Raw genomic sequence first — 21,646 nt, 5'->3', positions numbered from 1 at the left:
TCAAGGGTGGAACTACAAGGAATAAAAAGAGGAAGAAGGTGTGGGCCACAGGAAACAAACATCAATGAAGAAACAACTTCCTTTTTAAATGTTGCTTTATTTTCCTTACTGAATCCTGCAAAGCCTACCCTGCTATCAGAAGGGATTTGGCTCAAACTTGCAGTGTACTGTACATTGTGTGATTTTGTGTTGGATTGAGGCTGAGTCATGCTCACAATGTAAATAAACCTCTCCGGTGCTTATTTGGAAATGCACCAGGACCATCTCTTCCAAATGGTTTGGTACCGTTGATTTGGTCCAGCTCCTGGTGTGATAAAAAGATTAAACAGCTCCAAGAGGAAAACAAACCAGTGTTTGATTTAAACAAGCTCATGCAAAGTGCAAATGCACTTCATCACTTGTCAGTCGCATTTGAAATTGAAAAATTAAAGCTTAAAATGTATATAAAACTCTTTAAAATGTTCTCCAATGGGCATGCAGAAACAGACCAGAAGCTTCTAGTAAACCCTGGTGCAGTTTTAGGACACTTTAGACATAGATTGGAAAAAAATACATTCTGGCAACAAATTGCCTCTTATTTTCACTTTAACTCTTTTACTGCCATTGACAACAGATGTCCTTCCAGGCTGTACTGTGAGACCTCTTCAAATGGTCCAGAACGCAGAGGCGCGTCTGGTCTTCAATCAGCCAAAAAGAGCACACGTCACCCCTCTGTTCATTGAGCTCCACTGGCTACCGCTAGCAGAATGCGTCAAATTCAAATTGCTAACACAAGCATACAAAGTCTGAGATGGTACGGCTCCCATCTACCTGAATCCTCTTGCAAAGGCTTACGTCTCGGCCCGGCCGCTCCGGTCATCACAGGATCGTCGGCTAGCAGTGCCTACACCACGCTCAGGACAATCCAGACTCTGCTCATGCATCGTTCCACAAATGTAGAATGACCTTCCAAGCACTACCAGAACAGCAGCTTCCTTTTCAAGTTTCAAGAAACTCCTGAAGACCCTGCTCTTCAGAGAGCATCTTCTAAACTAGCACCCTCCCTGCACCCGTCCCCCCTCTCTACTGTCCACTCCTTGTTCCCTCCTCTCCATGACTGATGTCAAGTTGTTGTTATTGTTGTTGTTAGCCTCAAGGGCAACATGCCGATTATCTTTTGTAAGTCGCTTTGGACAAAAGCGTCTGCTAAACACATAAACATAAACACAAGTTGTCATTTTAAATCCAAGCGCTCGCTGCCATTGACGACAAAAGTCGTCATTTGCATTTTTTTTACTGGGCTGAGCGAGCCACTGCACTGTGAGAACAAGCAGCTCCAAAGCTGATCTTCATCCGCGTACGTCACACGTCATGTGATCAGGAAGCAGAACATCCATGTGTGAGGAGATCGTTTTGGGCAGCTGCTGTAAAAAAAAAAGTGAGGCGTGAACCGGAAAAGCTTCTGCCGATCACAATTCGACAACGAATTATGAAAGAACGGATAGTGCCAGAAACACACGGATTCTCCCTGATGTAAGAAGTGAGTCTCCTCTTTGTTTAGTTAGTTTTTGCATTAACATCATCATAGAGCCCAACATTCTGTGACTCATCAAAAAAGCAGTAAAAACACTCAAAAATGCTGGCAGCAAGACGCTTTTCTGATCAGGAAATGATCGGCGGTTAATGAGTTAATTCACTTAATCACTTTTTTCATAATTTTGATTTGTTGTAGAAAACGTACATCATTCAGGGCGAGTTTGACAGAAAAAAAACAAGACATTTGAAAAGAATCGCATCCTTTGTTGTCATTATCTTTGTTGAACCGTATACATTCAAGAGCACCAAGCGTTTCTTTCTTTGCCTCTTCGCTATACTCCTCTGAAGTACACTAGGCGTCAAGACACTCAGCTCTGGCAGGCTGTATTTTTTTCCTCAGCTAACATGTTTGACATGGTTTTATTGGAAGGTTTGAGCCAACCCAATAGACATTCAAAGGCATTGGGTGCAAAGAATATGTGACCTCAAACCGATCAAACATGAAAATGCATGTTTTCTAATTAGAAATAAGTATTTTGCTTCAAACTAAATCAACATTCACTCCCATGAGTCACATACACTTAGCAAATCCAGTCAAAATGAGATGTATTTTAAGACCAACACATCCCTTCACACCTTTCCCACCTGGAAAATGGATTTTCATTGCTAATGTCCCTGTAGGTGCAGCCACTGACAGATTTGGAAGAGTTTTTTATGGTTTTAGGTGTCTGTTGGTGGTGCTTCTTTAAATACCTCAGCAGATATAATTAGGTTGTGCAACGTAAATGGATAATTGCTGAAAAAAAGAATGAAGAGAGAGAGAGAAAAGACTTGAGCCTGTGGGATTTGCAGCTACTTTTATAATTTAGTAAAGGCGGGTGTGAACACTATGGGATACTGTGCACCCACTTACTGCATTTTCTGATTAAACTTGTTGGACAGAAGCTCCCATGATATTTAATCAGCTCCCAGAGACCATGACCCCAGCATGGCAGAGTGCAGACATCCACTATTGTCCTTTCTTTAATTCGGCACTATCTTTTATTTAACCAGCATGACAAGAACAGACAGTCCTGGTGATGGTGTGTGTGTGTGTGTGTGTGTGTGTGTGTGTGTGTGTGTGTGTGTGTGTGTGTGTGTGTATGGCTGCAACGATTTACACTTATTCAAGGCTGCAAGGACTGACAAAAGCAAAGAAGTCCACAGAGAGGAAGAAGGGAAAATAAAGGAATATCATAGCCCCAGACAATTATTTAATTGGTCATTCATTGATATAATTACACTGACTGCATAACGATTTCTCCAAAAATGTGACCTTGACTGCTGTTAATAGTATCCTAATTGACATTGGAACTCAGGAGTTGCAGCGTCCTTATTATTCAGTAATGAAATTAAGCTCAATCAAACAGAGAAAAAACATAAAGGACAGAATGGGAAGTTGCACTAAAGTGTCTCGTGTTTAAGTGTAGAGTCACATCTAGGGTAAAATACCAATAACTACATTTGGTTTTAATAACTGTGAATAAAACCCGCATTTTAGAGTTATTTTCTGTTAAGATATGAATGAAAATAAGAAGGGATTATATGTTTAACTTTCAGCAAAAAAATTGGTCTTCTATCATTTCAGTGGCCTCATTAAATTGAGGATAAAAAACAAATCAAATCAGTGATAGGACCTTGTGGAACGTCATCTTTGTGAATCATTCTGTGAGGAAGATGTAAATCATGCTGAACAACAGAAGAAAAAAAGATGCTGTTTGAAATTGACAACAAAGCATTGAAAAAATGCTAAACTTCACCTGAGAATCTGCATTTTCCTTCCAGCAGCAGCTGAACCCTTCAGCTATTCTTTGGTTCTTTTTAAAACAAGCACAGATCTGAGCTGCTTAGGCGACTCGGAAGAAAAGTCAGAGGCAGTTAGGATGTGCTAGCGGAGTTCACTCAACAGACCAAAGCGTGAGGCTTTGTCCAGTGTGAGATCAGTCGGTGAAAATGGGTCCAGGAACTGGGAGACTCAGCTCTTTTCCTCAGTAATAGCTTGATGCAGTTTTGTCACTAAACCTGTCAGAAAGATGCACCACCACTAGTTCTGTTATGTTTTAGTGATCGTACGGTGAATAGCCACAGAAAGATTGTTGCAAATACAACTTGATTCACCAACCTGATGGATTAAATGTGAACATTTATTGCAAGCCTGTGTGAAATTTGCTCAGAGGCTTCAGCACAAACGAAGACCAACCGATGTGTGATGCAGTTCCTGCTGAAGGAGAGGAAAAGTTACACAGAGCCAAAACAGGCACCCAGACCGCTGCAAGGAAACGAGATAGTTCTCCTCTTCCATTTAGAAATGAGTGTACCATCAGATTACGTTTAATCCACCAAAGCTAAAAATTTGCATGAATGTACTATTTAGTACAACCTGCAGCAGAGAAAATTAGTCTTTTGCTCTTCTCGTAACTAAAGCACTAATTTTATGGTTACTCCCCCAGATGATTGTATAAAACATGGTAACAGTAAATGGACAGCATTTATTTCCTTGTCACACTGACCACTTTTCATTACACATCACATTGGACCCTATACACACACACACACACGCGTGCGCACATGCACACACAATCACAACTCTGATTTGCAGATCATAGGTGGGGCTGCATGGGGTCCAGTGTATTGCACAAGGACTTTTCCAAATTTGATGGGAAATTTGGGACGTAACCACTAACCTACTGATCACCATGGCAACCCAAACCAATATTAATACCCAGCTGTACAAAAGTTCTGCAGTTCTACTTAAAACATATGCCAGTAATAAAGCATGCTAATGTTTAGGTTGTCCCCAAACAACACAAATAGTTTGGGTAGATGACTTTTACTTTTACTTTTCTGGTAGCATGATGGATTACATCTGCTCTTAAAGAGCAAGTCACCCCCCAAACCAACTTTTTTAACTGAAACTATATAAAAATGTGTCTAATTGTTCTGTAGACACTCGTAATCAATAATTTGGCACTTTAGTGCATCTTAATTGTGACATCATAATGTACCAGCTAACTTCATATTGTACCTCTTAACCTATAGGGGTGCATATTTAAATTCAAATGTAGTGCAGAGTTTTTACCTGACAACTGCACAACACTGACAGCTTCAGGCAGAATATTAAAATTTTAACTAAGATGCACTAAAGTTACAAATTATTAACTTCACATATCTACAGCATAGTTTATCACCAAAAAAATGTTGATTTGGGGTGACTTGCTCTTTTAAGTACTTATGTTGGCTCCTTTAGTTGTTTTGCATGGTCATTCCATTTTGGTGTTTTTGAGCGCTCCCTGGATTGTAATTTAAACAGGGTGCGCTTCAGTTTTATTCTATTTGAATGTATTCAATTTTTCTATAATGTATTGTCATCTTTTGTCCTATGTTGTACTTATATGAGCTTATTGTATTATGATCAGCAACTTGGGCTACCTTGATTGGTGGCAGGAAGTAGCTTTATAAAGGGTTGAATGAATGGATTCAACATTTGCAGAATATACTTTTAAATATGTTTTAATGATGACTGTACTTCTGTTTTCAAGATGAACTAACCAATGTTAAGTCAAGCTTTTATTTTGAAAAAAACACGTCACCCACATTAATGCGTATAAAATCCAAGTGTTTTATTTTATATACGAGTGTGTGTGTATTAAAACACACACACACACTCACACACACACACACACACACACACACACACACACACACACACACACACACACACACACACACACACACACACACACACACACACACACACACACACACACACACACGCACACATGCACACATGCACAAATGCATGCACCTCCTCTTTTTTTATTTATTATGTTTGGATTCAGAAATTCTCAAAGGAGAAAATAAAGGAGATTTACTTTGTTCAGCAGAATGTGGGCCGTAAGCCTTAAAGCAAAGGTCAAACCCCAGAGAATTTTCTCTGACCAACTCTGAAAAGGAATAAGAGAAAAACCCACTAAACCAGACTCGTCTGCAGGGGATCGTTTTACGCTACACTTATTACATACCTTGGTGAAACAAACAAATGCAAGATAGAGCACACGTAATTAAATTATTTTCTTATGTAAGACATGATTTTCTTTTTGTTCTTTTCTTCCAGTTTTATTCCTGCAAGTTATATTTGTGATAGAGACAGCGATAACCACTAAGTGCAAAACCCAAACACTTTAATGCACGTGCAGTGGGCAATTTAAAGAAAATTAAACATATAAACAATGACTATTTTTACAATTTTAGATTATTGGTATATAAAAAATAACAATATGATATCCTGTTCTTATGGCATGCAGGAGCTAGTTCAGTGCATTTGTATTTAAGGAATAAATACAATTTACTAATATAAAGGTAGACAGCTCCATAATCAGACTGAGACAACAAATCTAGAAACATGTTGGAAATAAATTAGGAAATAAAACATTTTTCTAAAACCAGTGGAGTCTTTGAGATCCCAATCTTGTTGGTGTTAGACCCACAAAGAAAAAAAAAGCTGCAGAGCCTACCCCCAACATTTGAAGAAGAAAGAAAAAAAAGCCTGTTATTGTTTTTAATGCATTTTAGTTTCTAAGATTTTCGGTCTGGATTTTTTAAATTCTTCTTGAGACCTGCTGTTTCATCATTTGCAATCTCGACCCTTTAAACTCCTGGTTTTTATTTTCAATTTCTTCCAGGAGTCATGCAGCAGGCGTCATCACAGACAGGTATCATTACAGCAAGGATGAATGAGGACAAGAAGAAAGGTGGAGATTAACATATTCTCCCATCACCATATTAACAGTGTGCATGGAAATGTGCCCCAAGCACTTACCTCAATTAAATCTCGGGGTTGAAATCCAAGATCACCTCTCGATTCTTTCTGATCCATCAAACGTCCAAAGATATTAAGGTTCTAACGCAAAAGTTGGTGCAAATAAAGTTTTTATTTTGTCAAATAAATATTAATTTATTATATAATGATTTCCTTGTAGTTTGTACTTCATTTGAAATTAGGCTTGGATGGATCTCACAAGAAAGTGAGTGACAAAGGTTTTCAAAGAACGAAAACAAAAAATTGTGACAGGAACAAAACTCAGAAATGCATTTGTTGTGATTGAAGGAGTATACCGATGGAGACACGACTCAATACAACACCTTTCAAGTAAAACTAGAGTTGTATTTTAATGAGGATGTTCCAATTAACATCAAACTGGTAGCGTTTCCAAATTTTTACTCAGTTTCAACTCACAAACTTGTTGTTCACTGTCTTAAACACACAAGTGTGACAGAAGGGGGGAGATGGGGGAATCTAGGGATGGAAATATTTACATAGGATTCAGGGGGATTTCTAAGCCACACACTAATGATGATGATGATGATGATGATGGTGATGATGATGATTTATTCAACATTTCTATTTTAATGGGCATGCACCTAGCCTAGAAATCTAGACAAGCCATGGCAGTAACAACACATGTTGGTCTGCAGGTCGGTCTAGCCACGCTCCATTGTAGCCTCAGCAGGTTTACCATTGGCCTGATCAGTTTTGTGTCTTGCCAATCACAGCACTCTATGTTTGTTGGGCAGGCTTAGCACTAGCTGCAATAGACAAAAACTACAAAGATGGAGTCGGTTCATGAATAGCAATTCAGTCCCACAACTGAGCTTTGGGTCATGGCTAGAATATCCATCCATCCATCCATCTATCCGTTCATTTTCTTCTAAATTTCCGTGGCCAGGTCATGGTGGCAGTAAACTAAGTGGAGGCCAAGACGTCCTTCTCCCCAGCCATGGGCCAGGTCCTCTAATAAAATCCTAAACCATTCCCAGGCAAGCCAAGAAACATAATCCCTCCAGCATGTCCTGGGAATTCTGGTCTCTCAAGGCCTGCTACCCAGCATGTTTTTCTTGTTTCCCTGCTTGATCAAAGCCAGAGATCAAGCGGCAGACAGAGGACATGTTCTCCCTTAAAGTTGCCCAAAATATTACTGAGCATACAAACATATTTAATAGTGATATACTATTGTCTGGTGAAAGCAAAACCCAACTGCTGAAAAATAAAGTGCAAAATGTGTTTTTAATAATTCCTAGATTAGGACCCCCTCCCCTATTCCACAAATTGGTAGGGTCCACTCAAGCGGTTTCTCTGATGATAGCAGAGCTGGGAGCTGCAAAGTTTCACAGGAGGAGAGAATGACCAGTAAGTTAATCACCACACCACTTGTTTAATTGGTGCAGAATTCTTTTTATTTCTGTGCTAAATTTCTGCACGTTTCCAATAAAATGTCCTTGTTAGGAGCTGCAGCTCCATTCCTCTCGGAGCCTCACAGTTTGTGTGCAAAACTTGCCCGAGGCAGCAGACTAAGAACATGTCAAAAAATAAATTCAAACTTTTGCTGCAGTTTGTTTGTTAAAGGAAACAGAGCTAAACCGTGTCACTAAATATGGAATTAACAGCAATTTCGATAAAGCTCTTCATTATTCATGGCATTAATCTGCAAGCTGAAGCATGGCTTGTCTTTGACATCCCCTGTACGAACGTGTCCACAAAACTTCAGGGAGGCGTCCAGGAGGTGTCCCAGTTCGATTCCAAAGCCCCTTCAACTGGCTCTGGAGGAAAATCGGCTCAAAAGGGTCCAAAAATCACACTGTGTACGCCCGACTTAAGGTCTCCTCCCAGTTGGACATGCCCAGAAGACCACCAGGAGGCATCCTAACCAGATGTCTGAGCCACCTCAACTGGCTCCTCTTGATGTAGAGGAGCAGCAGGTCTTCTCTGAGCCCCTCCTGGATGACAGAGCTTCTCTCTCTACCTCTAAGGGAGAGCCCAGCCACCCTGCAGAGATAACTCACTTTGGCCACTTTTATCCGCCATCTTGTTCTTTCGGTCACTACCCAAAGCTCGTGACCACAGATGAGTTAAGACCTTCTCATTCCAGCAGGCACCAGCCGACCATAGGCCTGATATTTGTTTCATATGAACAACCAAATTACTCAATTTTCTTTTTTCAAGACAATCATTTTGCTGGTTTAAAGATGTTTATTTCATACCTGCTGTTATTTATATGAACACTATTTCCTGCTAGAAACCCTTTGACTAGAGATGGTGACAAAGGACAGCCTTGGTGGAGTCTGACTCTCTCTACAGAGCCAAGTCTGGTTCTGTACTGCAGCATGTTGTTGTTATGTTGTGGCTTTTGTACTGAATCTCATGAGCCACTGTAAAGAACAACATAATTGGTTAAAAAACAAACTTAAAAATGAAGAGCCAACCTGGTCTCACAAACTCATGGGGCATTAACATTAACATATGTTTTGCACTACATTAGGTAACACATGAGGTGTTAAAATCACATAGGTGTCAACAAGTGCCTCCTCTACAGGAGAAAGCAGTTCTGACAGCACTGCTGGTAAAACCAATTAAACAGGAATTTCAGCTTCTATTTAAAATAAATGCTGTTTGACATCACTTTATCTCCTAGAACTCATTCAAAATTAAACAAATTCTTATAATAATAATAATACTATTATTATATTTATTATCATTATTATCATTATTATATTTATTATCATTATTATCATTATTATATTTATCATCATTATTATCAATATTATATTTATCATCATTATTATTATTATTATTATTATTATTATTATTATTATTATTACCATTATTATTATTATTATTATTATTATTATTATCATTATTATCATTATTGATATTATCATTATTTTTATTATCATTAGTAGCAGTAGTAGTAGTATTAATACAATTATAATTACTATATGTCTGCACGATGTAAGCTAAAGCCAAATTCCTTGGTTGTGTAACAATCTTGGCACTTGTTAAGCACCTTTCTGAGTCAGAGGAGTCCAGAACACTTTACACTACATTCATCCATTCACACACTGATGGTGATGAGCTACAATGTAGCCACAGCTGCTCTAGGGCTCACTGACAGAGGCGAGGCTGTTGGGCTCAGGTGCCACCGATCCCTCTGACCACTACCTGCAGGCAAGGTGGGTGAAGTCTCTTGCCCAGGGACACAACGACTGACAGGTCTGTGGGAGCCTAGGATAGAACCTGCAACCCACCATTTACAAGGCGAACTCTCGCCCCCTGATCCACTGTCGCCCTATAAAGCTGATTGTTATTCTTGTTCTTCTAATGGGGCAATAAACTATCTTACAGCCAAAACCATATTAGTCAGAAACTATTCATTTGACTAGTTCTAAATGCATTTTATTTCTCCAAAAGCAAATTTTAGTCTGATATACTTCTCAAAAATTAAAGCCACAATGCAAAAGATTCCAAAAGACAATTCCCAAACAATCAAAACAAAAAGGCATCGATATATTTGTGCTTCTGAGAAAAAAAGAGAAACCTTCCGTCATCCATCGCTGTTCCATTTTTAACGGCACACAAATACTCTACTGCATAGCTTTTTATTTGTTTCATGTATTCTGTGAAATTACACATTTGTGAATGTGCTGCTCCGACCGGCTGTCACTTTGAGGAATGGCTCGTCATCGTCATGCCCATGGGCAGCGTGAATCGAGTTGCACAGCTGGAGTTATGTTAAACGTAAGGCAAAGTGACAGAAATGCTAATCAAGAATCAAAAGTGACACTGCATTTCCATCGATGCACATAAGACCATCAATGATTTATTAGTCAAATTGAACGCATGTGTCACTGCATGGAGAGGCTGTGTGGTAAACTGCTCAAGCAAACGTGCACCTTTTAGCAACCTCCACACCTCCTTGTAGAGATGAATAGCACCTCCCACAAGGGCCGCCGAAAGCACGGCTGAGGAGTAACTTTTAAAACAGGTAAGACACATGCAATAAATCTGAGAAAGTCACTTAAGAGCACACTAAAGGGCCGTTATAGGAGCACAAGGTTGTCCCTGTTTCTGCTGAGTAAGCCTCGCTGCTTTCCTCCTCCCTGACTTGCATTCCTTCCTTGTCCCCAGATCACAACGGCAGCAGCGGACCCCAATTATCAGGCCGTCACTCACAGTCCTTCATTTGCCGTCCCAATTGCTGCCCGCTATCCTGCATTCATTTTATTCACGGGATTCCAGCTGGAGCCCAGGGGAAGTGTGGGTGGAGAGGTAAAACACTCTTCAGAGCAACTCTGTTTTGGCATTAGAACCGAAGGGATGAGACATAAAACATAGCCGCTTCATTTTTTTCTCTCCCTCTTCTGAATATCATTTGCATCATGGAGAGAGGAAGAAAGATGTCTGTTTGCTGTGACTCTACTTTGGTGTTGCCAATTAAATCTGAATTTCTTTGTGAGTGGATTGCTGGAAGAGGGCCTGGTTTGATGGATAAACAATGCTCCAGTGCATAATTTAGTTAGGCATGAAAAAAAAATGTTCTTTTCCCAGTTGCATTCCTAAAATCCACTTAAGCTGACTGCAGAGTTGTAATGAGGTTGTTGTTATAGAGTAGAGTAGCTAAAAAACAGATAATTGAATGCTACTTCTGTCATAACAAACTTCTTGCATCATCATCAAATTATCTGTGTGAGATTTTATGGAATGACACTGCAACTGCCTCCTCCTACGCAATAATAAATATCATATAGAGCAGTGATAAATATTGGAATAGCAGCTTTTTAAATAATTCAAGAATCCTAACATCTAAGAGAACGCCCACCCACGATAAGACATTTCACTAGATGCTTTAGAAATCAAAATCAAATCCTGGCTGCCATATCTTCATGGTGGGTTTGTTCATTTTTAATCAGAAGAGAATTGAGTCGCTAATGACTTTAATATGTCTGGTTTTCTTTGAGAAATGCACTGACTCACCACCATTGTTATCGTGTTCATGCATGCCCCCCCTCCTAGTAAAAAAAAAATCCTGTAAGTCCTTTTTGTCAACACACACATCCGCTGCTAATTCTCCAAGGACCTCATTTGCAAAAACTTCCACCCGAAACTTTGATGGTGTTTATCACCAGCAACAAGATCCCTTTGTTCATTTATGTAATTAATGCAAAGTCTTTGATTTCAGCTTCCTTTCCAGAAGAGTTTGATATTAATGTCACGCCTTGGCAAAATGCATTTTCCACAACACCTTAATTAGTCTGGAAAACGTGTCTTTAACCACATCGTCCAATGCTATTTTATTTATTTGTTTACGCATCTTTTCAACATTTTTTTTCTCTCAGTGTTTTGAGAATGTCTCTGTTGTATCTTGGGCAATATGAGCTGCTGTTGCATGAAAGTAGCCTGAAGCAATTTATGCTTTCATGTGAAAGAGACAGGAGAGAGGGATTGCAGCGAGAGCCTAATGGTACATAAACAATACAGATGGCTGTTAAAGGGTACAACTGGTGTCCTGTTTTTACTGCTTTTTTTTACTTCATTCATTTAGTAATTTATACATCTAAATTTAGCCAATTCAGATGAGCAGAAACCTATTTGTGTCAAAAGATCACTTCCAAGATGCCGTTTAAGGTTTTATGACACAGGTTTCCACCCCAATGACAGATTATTCACTTACATGTAAGCTTTGCAAACAATAAAAAATCATTTTATATCACTGTACTCTTTTTTTCTTATCTTGCTGCTTGGTGATGATGCAGGCCTCAATAAATGCCTTTCGCACCTGAGCTGGAAGGAAACCCACAACATTTATTTTAAAGTTCAAGCTCGAGACACGCCAGGTTTTTGATGGCACATTTGCAACTCAATAAAATGAAAGGTCCTTCCTGGGTAAACTTGATTATACAGAGCCAAATCAAGATAAACACATGCTGACAACAATAATAATTCTTCTGTCTGGCCACATCGCTGTCATTGGATGATTAACGAAGTCCGAGTTTTCTGTAACGGCAAATCTCCGCCGCCGTGGATGATTCATTTTTACTTTTGGTTTATTTCAAACAGCTGGGACACAGTACCTGTCAGAGAAACACACTTTTATTTAAATATTTTAAAACTTTTTTCTTCTTTAAAAAAAAAACAAGCAAAACAAATTTGAACAACAGCTTGAGGTTCTCAAATGATTTCTAAAAAAGTATAATAATACATGAAAAATGCCACAAATAAGTCCAGACAAGAACCACATTCTTTGATTCTGTTCTGAGTAATGAGAAAATGTGTTTTGTCCCTTGATTTATTTGCTGGTATAAACAGAGCAGAGTTGAAATGAGCGGTCTGTGGTAACCACAACACTATTTGACCTCCAAGAGGGCATTAAATCAAGGCATTGGGGGAAGCAGCAATAAAGACGCCAGGCGAGGCACTAAACCCAAACAACAACAACAACAACAACAACAACAACAAATTCTTTCTTTGAATGCAGTTAAAAGAAAGCTCTGAGCTTCACATTTACAAGTACACACACACACACACAAACACACACACACACACACACACACACACACACACACACACACACACACACACACACACACACACACACACACACACACACAGATATAAGAGGTGGGAAAAATGATCGATTCTAAGATGCATCGCGATTCAGCCATGCATGATTCTGCATCGATGCAGTAACGTGACATAATGAGATTTTCTCACTATGTCTATGTTCTGGATGTGCGAGGCCAATCAAGTTTTGAGGTTTTACAACTACTTCCAGGGGCAGAGTTGCAATGACATGCGCACGGCGTTGCCCTAGCGCCAATGTAAAACAGAAAAGGCGGACAGGGAAACAGGGCCAACATTACCGGTAATCAAAGATGTACCCGTTACAGTTAAATTGGATGTCTGGGCTAATTTCAGTTTTGGGATCCTGGATGTGAAAGAATCACTTAACACAGTATTTGTTTACTTTTTTTAAGTTCAGTAGTATTCTATCTTAAAGCTGCTCTACCGAAAACATTATTTGTTATATTATTTAAGTAATTATAGGCAGCACACTTGAAAAATTGTTGCTCACTATAGTGAATGGATTAATGTTCTGTATTTCAGGGATATCAAAATAAAAAAGAAATTGAAAACTATTCTACTGCTTTTATTAAGTAATGAAAATTTTTGTGTGAAGAATCTTGATGCATGTCAGACTCCAATCGAATCTCTAGGCAGATAATCGGAATCGGGTCGAATCGTGAGGCAGGTGGAGATGCACACCACTAATATATATATATATATATATATATATATATATATATATATATATATATATATATATATATATATCGCCATGATCCTCCAACCAGTGCAAAGCGCACAACTCCACATCGTCCCTCCTCCCACAAGGTCCTCGCCTACCACCCACTGCCCGCTGCAGGTCAGTAAGGCCCGACCCTTCTCCCCCATCCCAGGAGTTCTGCCACAGGCTTCCAATCACCCTGTTGATCACAGCGCAGTATGCCAGCGACCCCATCCCCACATCCAAACCTACAACAACATTCCCTAGGAAATCCTTTGAAACAGAACCTGCCACCCACATCCACTTGAGCAGGAACCCAAAGACAACCAACAGCACACCCCACCATCCTTGCACAGCTTGTACAGCAAAAACCGGACAGAAACGAGCAAGTCCGGCCTGCCCCATGTTCAACCCAGCCAGCGCCCCCAACACAGCACCAAGTTGGTGCAGATAACTGCCCGCACTTGCCCACGACCCTCCAACCAGTGCACCCACCCACCTCCACCTGAAGCGCCGGCACGGGAGTCATACAAAAGGCTCTGCTGCACACCCTCAAAGCAGCCTCCTGCAATGCAGAGGCCTGTTAATCACTCATTAATTTAAGTCAGGTGTGCAGCAGCAGGGAAACACTGGTGTTTGAAAGGGAAACATGGAAAACCTGGAGGACAGTGTGCCTTGAGGACCAGGGTTGGGAAGCGTTGCTCGAAAACCATCAGGTATGTCAGCTCAATGTTATCAAAGTCCAAACAGAGCGGCCCGCTAGTCTGAAGTTGCAAGTGGAATATTCTGGCCACAGGCGGCGATAGGAGCTGGGTGGCCTTAACTATGTAAAGCTGGACTAATAAATTCCCGGCTTTGAGGGCCGGTATCCAGCATGTTTTGGTTTTAACCCTGCTTCAACACACCTGATTTCATTTAGTAGGTGATTAGCTGGCTTCTGCAGAGCCCGATGAGCTGCTGCACACGTGATTGGACCACCAAATCAAGTGTGTTGGACCAGAGAAACCATTAAAAGGTGCTGGATATCGGCCCTTGAGGGCCAGAATTGATGAGCCCTGCTGTAAAGGGTCATTTTAGCACATACTGGCTCAAGAAAATCATTCAAAAATATGAAAAAAGTTGTAAAGTATCCCTTTAAAATTCAACCAGGACTTTTCTTTGGGTGCCTAAATGAGCTGAGCTGCTGCCATGTGAAAGGCTGATCAACTACAGTAATATCCCATTGAATGGTTTTAACCCAGAGAGTGTTTACTGACCAGAGACAACCACAATGTGTTGAACCTCTTAATTTTTACATTATGTACAGATATTCAAAAGAAAGTTGAGTCAGGCAGAATATTTTCCTCCCTTCTTTCTGCTTTTAATCCTTTTTGGATTGCGTCAGCACAACAGGTGGCTGGATAATTATGTAAATTTCCTCCCCACATTTTCTCTGACAACTTAAAAAAATGGCAAAACACTGGTGGACATTGTTGTACTGTTCACATTCTGAGTTCTAAAAGAGCAAAGAATGGTGGAAAAAAAAAAGAGTCTCAAGCAACTAAAAAGCCCCAAAGGATTTATGGAGAAAATGAGCCTTTTTGGACTCTGTGGGTTAGCACTTATACAGGGTAGGAGGTACAGGCTCTCTGATGTCAAAGAGTCTGGGCAACCCACCGTTTCATTATATATCAAAATTATTCACCACCGAACCTTTGCAGACATCCCTCTGTGAGGTGAAATGTGTCAAACCAAAAATACATTTTTTTCTTAACATTGCTCAGACAATGGATTTTGGGAAAATTTTAATTTTTTTTAAGTAAAACAACAAGCGAACATCAGCTGAAAAGCAGAAGAGGCATTTGGAAAAAGGAATATGGAGGAAGTTCACACCTGGGATGCCAGGTGGGAGAAATTACCTGCAATCAACAAGCTGGCAGGTGAAGAAAGCAGTTTTCTGATTCCTCATAGTGGCATTCAGGAAATGGATTTACTATGAAAATGGTGATGAGCTGACTCCTGGGATGCTTTACGATGGTCCACTTTTAAAATGTGTCTGTTTTTCTGAAAATAATAAAATAAAATAAAATAAAGCATATATTTAAAGCTTTATTTAATGGAATGTTTTTATAAATATGTGCCACCGTTTCACCAATTACTGAACATGGATGACATGAAGGAACTTACACACATTCCAACCAAGAAAAATCACACCATATAACATTGAACTGGAGGTGTGAAATTCTGTCCTTCAGCATTGCTCTGTGGCTTAACTAATTATCATGGTACATTACATTTATAGACCCTCGGGTCTTTGGGTTTAACGGCGTGCGTGTTTACTCCTCTAAAGACGAGGTGTCTTACGAAACAAGGCCGAAGGAAAGCTGTTTGCTCTAACCGCAGACAACACAGCCGGCAGCAGCTCGGACAGCTTCATTTGTATTCCACAGATTATATCTGAAATGTAAGAAATGTTAATTGAAGACAGTGTGTTAAGAGGCAGATATAATCTGACATGTAGCCGACATGATAACGTTCAGAATAAATTAATTATTCTAATGCGCTTAGAGCTGAAACAGGACGCCATCCACAGAAATAAACAATAGATAAATAAAAGATAGCGATGAATGCTAAACATTTGCTCAGGAAAATAAAACGGGAGTGCCTTTAGGCCAACACATCGAAATCAAAAGACTCTGCCTTCCAGCGTCTCACAGTGGACATGTTGACAAAGGCCTCATTTATTACAGATTCCCAGCCCCGCCAGCATAGCAACAGTATGACGTTGATTAGAAGGATTGTCCAAAATAAGCCCGAAAACCCAATTTCATCCCAGACTTACATTCATTTAGTTGTGCGGATTCGTTATGTGAAGATCCTGCAGGAACAGGGTGCAGATTTTGCCCCTTTGAAGGAGTGGTTTCATTTCTCTTTCCCTTAAAAATACCTCAGTCTGACTGTGACCGGCGCGTCTCATATGATGCAGCAGCAGAAGAAATAATTTAAATTAAATAAACCCATTAGTTACAGAAGCTGCCTCCTCACCTCAGATGCACTTTCATGGTACTTCATAAAGACCAGAGGATGCTGCTTGGGTTGTGATGACAAAATGACCTTGAGTCCTAAGAAGAGAGCTTGTTCATTACTCAAATGGGTTCAGACAACGTGTGTGCTGCGCAGCATAGCCTCAGTGAGGTATGCAGGTGTTTAAAGGTAAATGTATGCTCATTCAAAAATCAATTCATAGTTAGGATTCTGCCTCCTCCTGTCATGTAGACATGAAACAAGCTAGAGGTCGATTAGTTCAGAAAGTGACTTTTGGGAGATTCACCCTGGGCATGCTCAGGATGCGTGGAATGAATAACGGAGTGCAGTTCAGAGCTTACATAAAAGATCCAAGGAGTAGTCAAGGATCTCAGTGCTTTGTAAAAGTCCCTTTAATCAGCTAAAAACAATTTACGTAAAACATCATTTTACCAAACTAGTAAGGTCATTTGGAAAAAAGCTGATCTGGTTGTTCATCTTCACTTTCAAATTTTAATACTTAAAATTAAAACTGAAGTTAGATCTAAATGTTCTGATCCAAACCAAGTTTTTACCCTTTTAATAAAAAAATAAAGTCTTTCAAAGATATACGTGTTTGCCTCATGTAACTAGAATAATTAATGGAGTTGCCTTGACCTGAAGGTTAAATGTGCCTCCTCTCTTGTTCTCTGTGCTCACCATGTTTTATCATCCCAGATAAAACAGCTTTCATTCGCTCACGCCTTTGTTTTTGTTTCCAGAAAGCAGACATTTTGAATTGTAATAAAACAATCTTTCAGTTCAGAGTACATCTTTAGTCATGGACACTTTTTAGGTACTACAACCTTGATGCTTCACTAGAACCAAAGCACAATGTCACCTAACAAATCCTGAATTTGCTTGAAATAATGATGACTGTGATGGTATTGAGGTGACAATGGTGAATGATATTTAAAGGGGAAGTTAGAAAAGTTATAATTTATTTCTTATTTCCAAACTTCTGCCATTGTTCCCCTGCTTCACTGCCTGCAAGCTGAGATTGTGGGTTATTGCGAGGCTGGGTCCTGGTCCTGAAGGAGCAGCAGTGTGGAGGGACAATTCAGCACATGTTTACTGAAAATCTGCTGTGCAGCACCAACAAAGCAATGATAGTTCCACTTCAACAAACTAGTTTAGCAAAGATTTGATGTTCTGTAGACCTCCATGAGAATGCAAAGGACAAACAAAAAACATGTAACCCAACTCTTTATAAAAAAAAAAATGGGGGCCTTGTGTAGTTGAGATTAGAGACCCAGACTCGGACGAGGAGTCGTTGTCACTTCATTATAAAAAACAACAGTTGTGTTGAGCAGCAAAATCAATTCAATCTTGAAAATGGACTCAAATGTGAATGTTTCATTCTTAAATCAGTACACAGCCGATGTACTGCATTTAATTTTGCACTAACTTACATATTTGGCAAAAACACAAGAACATGCTTGGATGTTTGAGTTTTTCACAAATTTGTAGGAAAAAAAATCACCTTATTAAAGAGGTCCCTCACTGAGAAACCATTCTTATTATTTCTGAAAATGATTGGCAGGTTGTTTGTAAAATTTGTGTCCTACTGCTTTTTCCTTCATTAGCTTCTGATTGAAATCAGAAGGTGAAACTCTAGGATTAAAAAAGCTTGACAGATCTACATCACATTGTCATTCATGAACATTCCTGAACTCACCCATTTGGACTCGCAACGGGGAAGGGTGATGTTGGTTTAGCGTCCAGGAAACAGCAGAGAATGGATAACGTAGATGAACACAAATTGAACATGCAAAAGAACAACAGAGAATGTCTCAACTACTAGACCCTAATCATTAGCATTAGCAACTCCGCCACACAACAGAACTCCTTCAGGCTTGTGTCATTTGTGGAGATAAAACATGAGCGTTGCAAAGCAAACAGTCAGTGGTAGAGTCACACTGCTTAATTAGGACTCCTAATGCTGTCGTCTGAAGCTTCTTTCTATTCTAGTCCAGTCCCAATACTCACACTGCACCCTACAGTAGGGATGGGAACCTCCACCTCTGTGGCCAATTCGATTCATATCTCGATACCCTACCAGCGATAAAATACGATACGGTGAAACCCTCTGCCGATATGATTGGAAACGATTAATCCCTGCTCACAATTAATTAATTATTTGAAATAGATTTTTGATTTGATATAATTCAATATGCAATTAGAAATGAATGTCCTCAAATTACTGAAGGTACTGGGATGTAATTAGATCTAGGTCAATGTTGAGAAAAAAGACTGTAGTGGTGATTTTGGAGAAAATTACACTGTTAGAATTACTACAACTGTTGTTGGTTACTTAGTACTTTAAGTTAAAGATACAATATGTAAGAATTCTACAGTCAAAACAATCTGATGTCCCAGCCATGAAGGAAGGTTACATAAAAACAGATTTCCTCCTGACTGTAGGGGGGTTGTCAGATGTTCTCTTTTCACGAAGGCCAAAGAGGGACATGGTTACTGTTTACGATGTCTGAGCCTGCGGGACTGCGTTGGTGTAACATTCCCTGCCTGGACCACATGGACAAAACACCTTCTGCTCTCCATGCTTTCAGCACCATGGGCAGCTCCTGAGCCCAAGGAAGACAGATCTCCTTCTCTAAGGGTTTCAGCACCATGGACAGCACCCAGACAAGCCTCTGCTCTCGCCCCTCCTCCCTCCGGCTACAGGCTGCACAGCTGATCCCAAATAACGATCGCCTGTGGAGAACTTCTGGACTCGCATGGGACTCAGCAGTGCTCAGATGTCCCCAGGTAACTTTTGAATAAATGTTCTTATGCTGCACCGTCTGCAATTTATTTGCTCACCCTTTAAGTTTGTGTCACGTTGATTTTAATGCTCTTGCTAAGGGAATGCATCTGCGTGTGAAATGTGCTAGATAAGTAAAGCTGCCTTGCCTTACCGTGCCTTGCCTTTGTTTTAAGGCTACCTGCCACTAGATATCTTGAGAGTCTGATTTAGAAGACACCCTTTCAATGTGGATGTCTCGATTTTGCCTAGTGTTACCAGCTTAAAAAAACAGTAATGACACTTACAACTGCCTTTAAGAAGCTTTGTTGGTTTGTTGGATTTTCTAGTTTAGCTAATGGAGCACTCTGAACCCTCTTAGGTTTGGCATGTTTATTTTTTGTTTTTGTTTGTTTGTTTGTTTGTTTATTTTTTGCCGAGGGAAGATAAACGTGGATTTAGAGATGGCGACAGCATGAAGAGGTGGAGGAGGGACAAAATGATCTGTGTTAAAAGAGTCTCTGAAATACATTGTTGTGAAGCAATTCTCTAGAGGGCGCAGCACCGTTTTGGGGCATCCTGCCATCATTGCAGTCACATCTCCAGTGTGTTTATATTGTTTTTTGCATTTCAAAAACTTTTTAACACAGAACAAATGTGTCCAGCTCTTCATCGAGTCATCTCTGACACTGCTCTGTGTCTGTTGCTAGATATGTTCAGCTCTTGTTTATAATAATAATAATTATTTTTTTTAGGAGGAGGAGGAATGGCGGTGCTGTTGACGAAGTTAAAGGAAGTAGCTTGCTGACAGATCACAGGCTTGTGGTCTCCGTCGTTTTTAACAGATATTTAGAAAAGTGGGATCTACTCTGTCCGTCTTTTTGTGTCTGTTGGACAGCCCTCGCAACAACAGAAAATGGTGTGTGTCTAAACACCGACTTAGACAGTTGGAATTTGTAATTTGGCACTGGCATGCAAAATGCAGCAGTGTTTTGTAAAGTTCCTAAACCAGTTACAGAAGTGAACCAGAAGTTATTTCTCATAGCCTAACAAGACATGACATTTTTTTGGTTTGCAATACTGAGTGAAGATGGATGTAAAGTAACATTGAACTAAAATGCTATTATTGAATTAGAAGTAAATAGTCTCAAGATACTTTTTTCAATTATTGGTGAACTGGCAACAGCCATGAAACTTCCAGAATGGGAGTGAGATAATCACTTGTTTGTTTGAAAAATGGAGTGCAGTACCCAAATTTGACAACAGGATGTCATTCTTACTGCATTCTTACATTGTGCACCTTTAAATTAGGGGGAAATCGCACCCTTATGTTTACAAGCAGAATTTGCCTTGGGCAATTTGCATTTAAACATTTATGATATCTATGAATAAAATGTCACTTCAGTGTCAGCAAACATACAAAATCAGATGTGCACGTGTCTGCTCTGTCTTCTCCGTCCCCAGTGAGCCGTGCTGGATGGCTGCTTATACTGAGCCAGGATCCTTTGGAGGTTTCTTCCTATTAAAACGGAGTTTTCCTCTCCACTGTCGCGAAATGCTCCCTTAGTATGAGGATTGAAGTCACTGAACCTAGTCAGTGACTTGATGTAATTTGCTGGGTTCCTTTTATAGGAAACTTTTTAATGACTGACTTAATGAACTGACCTGTATTGCCCTGCTTACTTTGTGAAGTGCCTTGAGACGACTCTTGTTACTTGAAGCTGCATAAATAAACTTGAATTGAATGGAATACAAAATATTCACTTAAGCAAAAGCCTGAACACATAATAAATGGTGACTTACTCAAATTTGTTACATAATTTCCATGTTTTTGTAGATACTTTTCACACACGTTTACTAAAAAGCAGAAAAAGGGGAACCAAAGCTGCTGGTGTTTTCTACCTCTTACTAAAAGGAATTTTATTTTTGATAAGTGGATTTTCTGGGTGAGAAGGCCCACTGTTAGTCATAAATATTGTGACTGTAACATTCCTTATTTATTTAATTATTAGCCTTCAAAACACGTTGTGATGACCAAAGATGATTAATGTTGACTTGACAGGAGAAAAATAAGGTCAACAAATGAATTCTTCATTTTAACCACAGGGCAACATGAATGCACTCATTTTAGCTTGTACTCAAATAGAAAGCCAAATGTGTGTGATTTTGTTGCAAACTGTGTTTCTGA

The 21,646-nt window shown here is 39.7% G+C and overlaps 1 protein-coding gene across 1 annotated transcript in view; it reads right to left on the bottom strand.

Annotated features, from left to right (window-relative positions):
* Nucleotides 1-21,646, bottom strand: part of hs3st4 (heparan sulfate (glucosamine) 3-O-sulfotransferase 4) — a 125,435-nt gene that overhangs the window by 85,069 nt on the left and 18,720 nt on the right. The window lies entirely within an intron of this gene.

The sequence above is a fragment of the Nothobranchius furzeri genome, chromosome 5, assembly GCF_043380555.1.
Source record: "Nothobranchius furzeri strain GRZ-AD chromosome 5, NfurGRZ-RIMD1, whole genome shotgun sequence".
Classification (NCBI taxonomy): Eukaryota; Metazoa; Chordata; class Actinopteri; order Cyprinodontiformes; family Nothobranchiidae; genus Nothobranchius; species Nothobranchius furzeri.
Note: the sequence above shows the minus strand (reverse complement) of the source record. Positions and strands in the feature narration are given on the sequence as shown.